We start from the raw sequence: 6000 nt of genomic DNA, 5'->3' as shown, positions 1-6000 counted from the left end.
CTAGTTACATCCTCAAAAAATTCCAGAAGATTAGTCAAGCATGATTTCCCCTTCGTAAATCCATGCTGACTTGGAACGATCCTGTTACTGCTATCCAAATGCTCCGCAATTTTGTCTTTTATAATTGACTCCAGCATCTTCCCCACCACTGATGTCAGGCTAACTGGTTTATAATTTCCCGTTTTCTCTCTCCCTCCTTTCTTAAAAAGTGGGATAACATTAGCTACCCTCCAATCCACAGGAACTGATCCTGAATCTATAGAACATTGGAAAATGATCACCAATGCGTCCACAATTTCTCGTGCCACCTCCTTAAGTACCTTGAGATGCAGACCATCAGGCCCTGGGGATTTATCAGCCTTCAGTCCCATCAGTCTACCCAACACCATTTCCTGCCTAATGTGAATCTCCTTCAGTTCCTCCGTCACCCTAGGATCTCTGGCCACTAGAACATCTGGGAGATTGTTTGTATCTTCTTTAGTGAAGACAGATCCAAAGTATCAGTTCAACTCGTCTGCCATTTCCTTGTTCCCCATAATAAATTCCCCTACTTCTGACTTCAAGGGACCCACATTTGCCTTGACTATTTTTTCCTCTTCACATACCTAAAAAAACTTTTACTATCCTCCTTTGTATTATTGGCTAGCTTACCCTCATCTTTTCTCCCTGTATTGCCTTTTTAGTTATCTTCTGTTGCTCTTTAAAAGATTCCCAATCCTCTGGCTTCCCACTCTTCTTAGCTATGATATACTTCTCTTATTTTTATGCTGTCCTTGACTGCCCTTGTCAGCCACAGGTGCCTCTTACTCCCCTTAGAATCTTTCCTCCTCTTTGGGATAAATTGATCCTGCAATTTCTACATTGTTCCCAGGAATACCTGCCATTGCTGTTCCACCGTCTTCCCTGCTAGGGCCTCCTTCCAGTCAAATCTAGCCAGCTCCTGCCTCATGCCTCTGTCATCCCCTTTGCTATACTGTAATACTGACACTTCCGATTTTCCCTTCTCCCTCTCAATTTGTAGAGTAAAACTTATCAGAATCAATAGAGGATGATCTTTGGATTTGATGTATTAAGATTTCCAGTTGGCATTTGATAAGGCATGACATATAAAGCTAAAAAGGGATAAATGTGTTAACGCAGATAGTAAACTAGTTATCACAGAGACAACAGAGAATTGGAATGAATGGTCTTTTTCAGGACCATTGGAAAGACAAAACATGTCGAGTGCCATTCTTTTATTTACTACCTATGTTAATGATGGAGGAGAAACAGACTGTAAGACACACAAGTTTGTTGATGATTTAAAAATAAGTGCAAGGGCCTGCCATAAAGGGGGCATTTGGACGCTGCAACAGGATTTAGATAGGTTAAGAAATTAGGCAACGATCTGACAAATGGGAGTTAATATAGCGAAGTGTGGGGTTGTGCACTTTGATAGGAGCAATTAAAAGCCAGATCATTGTAAAAATGGAAAGAGGTTGCAAATGAGTGGAGTATACAACGTGCAGCAACAGTGGCAGCAGCAGCGTGTTCGCCCGCCCCGGATCGGACTTATCATCGGCGGAGCCGGCCGTCTTCGGAGGCTGCGGGAGCGGCTGCGACTCGCCTTAGGCTCGGGCCGCTGCGGACCGTCCGGCGCGGCCTGCAACCACAACAACCTGACCGCGGGAGAGGACAGCAGGAGAAGGGAAAAGACATTGTGGCCTTCCATCACAGTGAGGAGAGGACTGGAGGAGACTCACTGTAATGGATGTTTTCTTGATGGATGTTTCTTTTGTGTGTTTTGGGGGTTGTGTAATTTTAATGCCTATTTTGATGCTTTTGTTGTTGGACTGTGGGTGACTGAATTTCGTCCAATTTGGATGACAATAAAGCTATCTTGAATCTTGAATCTTGAATCTTGAAAAAGATCTAGTTTTTTTGTGAAGTGTGACAGTGAAACAGACTTTGGCAAAGTTAATCAATTGAAATGATCTGGTTAGAACTAATAAATTGCTTCTTAATGATGCACTAATTTTTTTCTAGGCCACATGGGACCCAAAATCATGGAAGTGCTTAACATGTAAAATAGATTTTGAAGTGGGCAAGAACAGGCTAACTCTACCTGATGGACCATACTAACCTAATTCCCTAACATGGGCCAGTCACAGAAGAGAAGAAGAAATGAAAGTAATCGTTAGCATGTCTAACAATATCATCTATTAACCCATTCATCTGTTCAAGATGTACTTCTGTCCGAATGTCAATCAGGTCATTAAAGTTACAATTAAGATTTCCTGAAGAGGATTGCAAATATTCATTTAAAATCTAACAAGGAGTATAGTAGTCCCAGATCATTTATTGAAATGTGAAAAGAGGATATAGCAAGACTTGTAAGAAACAGGTTTTCAGTCCTTTACTGAATGTTGTAGTTGGTATCAATGATTGGAGGACACAAGGGACGGGAGATGCTGGAATCCTGGGTGAAAAACAAACTGCTGGAGGAACCCAGTGGGTCAGGCATCATCGCTAGAGAGAAATGGACAGAAGACCTTTTGGATGGGACTTTCTTCAGACTAATGGTGTAGATGGGAAATGACTAGGAAAAAGAGGCGAGGGGTATGATTCAACAGATAGAATATTGAAATAATGTGTGTTGTGTAATGTAATAGACTGGAGCTGTCTGGAATAATGTTATGTTTTGACTGATGTTCATGAATATAGGTTGGAATCATTCCAATGGTGAGATCAATGTCATTAGTAATAAATGAAAGCGAAGCTGATTGGAAGAGGAGACAGTATTGGGTGGAGCTACTGAGCAAATAGGGAATGAATCAAGTATTAAGACATTAACTTCAGCACACTCACAACAATTTGAAAGGAAATTACATAGCTCTGAATATATCTTCGGTGAGGGAGAATAAAATGACAAATTACTAAGATTATTAAACACTGAAATCCTTGGTGGTGTACAGAGATAGAATAGATAGATTATCGAGAGTGAAGTTCCAGAGCTGCGTCACGCAACCCTTCTACGCTCTGAGTTCCTTCTCTTGAAGTCATAATTTGTGTTCAATTCCTAGCACAAACTTCCTCAATGCGCAATGCAGAAATACATTGAATCCTCCAATATTTGATTAGCTTATTGGGCAATTTACACCCCAGCGGTATGAACATTGACTTCATTGGAAGAGCAGCATCTCACATTTCGCTTGGGCAGTTTACACCCCAGCGGTATGAACATTGACTTCTCCAACTTCAGATAGTTCCTCTGTCCCTCTCTTTCCCCTCCCCCTTCCCAGTTCTCCCACTGTCTTCGTCTCCTACTACATCCTATCTTTGTCCCACCCCCTCCCCTGACATCAGTCTGTAGAAGGCTCTCGACCCGAAAAGTCACCCATTCCTTCTCTCCTGAAATGCTGCCTGACTTAGTTACTCCAGCATTTTGTGCCTACCTTCAGCTTATTGGCTAAGGTGAATTCAATTGGTTGGTGAGGAAGAAGAGAGTGGTATCCAATGATCATTTTAAGGACGCTTGTTATCATTAATTTAAGGCTGTTTATTGATTTTAATTTAATATGTTAAAGCAATTTATTGTCAAGATTGGGATTTATTGGTGATTGTTAGTTGCTTAGGTAGGTGAGGGCCTTTTGCTGAACTGCATTGGCCTATCAACCAAAAAAAATATCCCTTTGGTTTGAATAAAATATGAGTAACATCAATAAAGATTCACCAGTTTTCCATAAACTCTGAAACATTGTTAATTTTTTTTAACATTGAAGAACTCAATATTTTTCTGTTTCTTTGATTCATCAGTTTCCATTGGACATGAGGTATCAGTGTGGTGGACCTTCTCTGCCTGGTTTCCAAGATTTGAGTGTTTCTCCTGTGTCCAATAATCTAAAACTTGATGCAGTTCTCAAGGTGTCATTTGACTTGATTACTGTACAGTTTCAACCTAATATCTTCTGATTTAGCAGCTTGGTTCCTCTGACTCACAGTCCTGTAGTCATGTTATTTCACTACTGATCACCCGCTTTGCAGTAACAAGTAGCCAAATTATACCATTGTTAAGGACTACTCTGCGGCAGCAATTAATTTTAATAACTTTGCCATTCTTGTGAAACCTATGAGCCAAGTGAAACCACAGATGTGTCCTATTCTGTTGCTGAGATGTTAATTGAAGAGAGCAATGATCAGCACTTAATTGGAGAGAGAGATCAGTGTGCTGACCTGGTGATTTACAGCCTCTCTCTGAAGTGGGGTTTACCTTGCATTTATGCTATCTGGACCAGTATCCTGAACCCCATTGGCACGTTTAAGTTACAAATTGGGAGGTCATGTTGCAGTTGTATAAGACATTGGTGAGACCGCCCTCTGGCTAAAGAAATTCTGAAGAAGGGTCTCGACCCGAAATGTCACCCATTTCTTCTCTCCAGAGATGCTGCCTGCCCTGCTGAGTTACTCCAGCATTTTGTATCTACCTAAAGAAATTCCTTGTCATCTCCATTCTGAAGGTACGTCCTTTTATTCTGAGGCTGTGCTATCTGGATCTAGACTCTCCCGTTTCTGGAATCATCATTTCTACATCCACTCTATCTAGGGCTTTCATTATCCAGTAGGTTTCAATGAGACCCTGGGATTATAAACCTCATCTGCACCCTCTCCAAAGCCAACACGTCCTTCTTCAGATATGGAACCCAATAATGCTCATAATATCTCAAATGTGGCCTCATCAGTGCCTGATAAAGCCTCAGCATTATATCCTTGCTTTTATATTCTAGTCTAGAACATTACATTAAAACAAATGCATTAAAACGTGTTCAGGATGGATGAAATAAAGGATCAGGAACAAAAGCAGTCAACTTTGGCTATGTGAAATTTATTTGCTTATCAAATGTTGTTGAAGCAAGTTAGTCAGCTAAATATCAGCATTCTCAGGCCAGAGCTTGAAATCCATGCCTGGATTCCTTTGTCAGCTCACTGCTTCACTACCCGAAAGGGAGAACAAGCAGTAGGTGTACTACAAACTGTGTTCCAAATTGTTTGTTTCATATAAATTAAGAGATACATCTTTGTGCTACTGGTCTTTTATAGGTTTGTTTTTGGAGGAAGAGAAATTAGACTGGATAACATCAGTGGTAGTTTGACATTTGCATCCATGGTAAAATTAGATTTTATTTGACAAGCCTTTACTTCAGACAGAGGTGAGCAGGAACTTGTCTGCCCAGTAAAAGTCATTAAATTGAGCTAATTCTGCTCCTATCACTTATGGCCTTATGACCTTATGAACCTGCTTGACACTATCATCAGGAACGATATCAGACCTTCAATGAACATCATTGCACATCGGCTACCAGATAGGCTTCACAGAACATGGTCTTAACCCAGCAACAAGGGGGCCGGGGGCCAAGGTGACAGGAGATGAGGCTCATCTACATGCACACTAATGCTTACACTTAAATGTGGACATATGTGTAGACGACATCCAGCACACATGCACTCATTCACTCGAACGCATACAGACATACATAAGCACGCACACACATGCATGCATGTAAGTGGGGCCTCAAACGCACAAGCCTTTGCCCACTGCTTCCCTCATCACCCAGACTTGGCCACATTTTAAGATCCCCGTTTCTGGTCACGGCTTTGGCTACAAACCTACTCACATTCTCTTGTCCTCACGTCGACTGTACATGTGTCGAGGTTCCTGAGCCTCGTTTCTGGCCACACACTCCCGCGTGTTGCTGAACCACCATTCATCTAAATGCCTGGCCCACAATCTCCACCTGCCTGCCACACACACAGACAGACTGTGTACCCTCTGTAAGGGGTTTTCTGCGCCGAGCTTTCGCCCGACCTAAGGTCCCCGTGCCTTGCTCTGGTCCCTCGACCAGGCCGCGCACACTGGTTCCCCGTGAGTGGTTCGACCCACTCACCCCCTATGGTTCTAGACACTGGACTTAGATGCAGGAGCGTTGATAGTGCAGAAAAAATCAACCAGAACAGATTTGAAGA

The sequence above is a fragment of the Rhinoraja longicauda genome, chromosome 7 (assembly GCF_053455715.1).
Source record: "Rhinoraja longicauda isolate Sanriku21f chromosome 7, sRhiLon1.1, whole genome shotgun sequence".
Classification (NCBI taxonomy): Eukaryota; Metazoa; Chordata; class Chondrichthyes; order Rajiformes; family Arhynchobatidae; genus Rhinoraja; species Rhinoraja longicauda.
Note: the sequence above shows the minus strand (reverse complement) of the source record.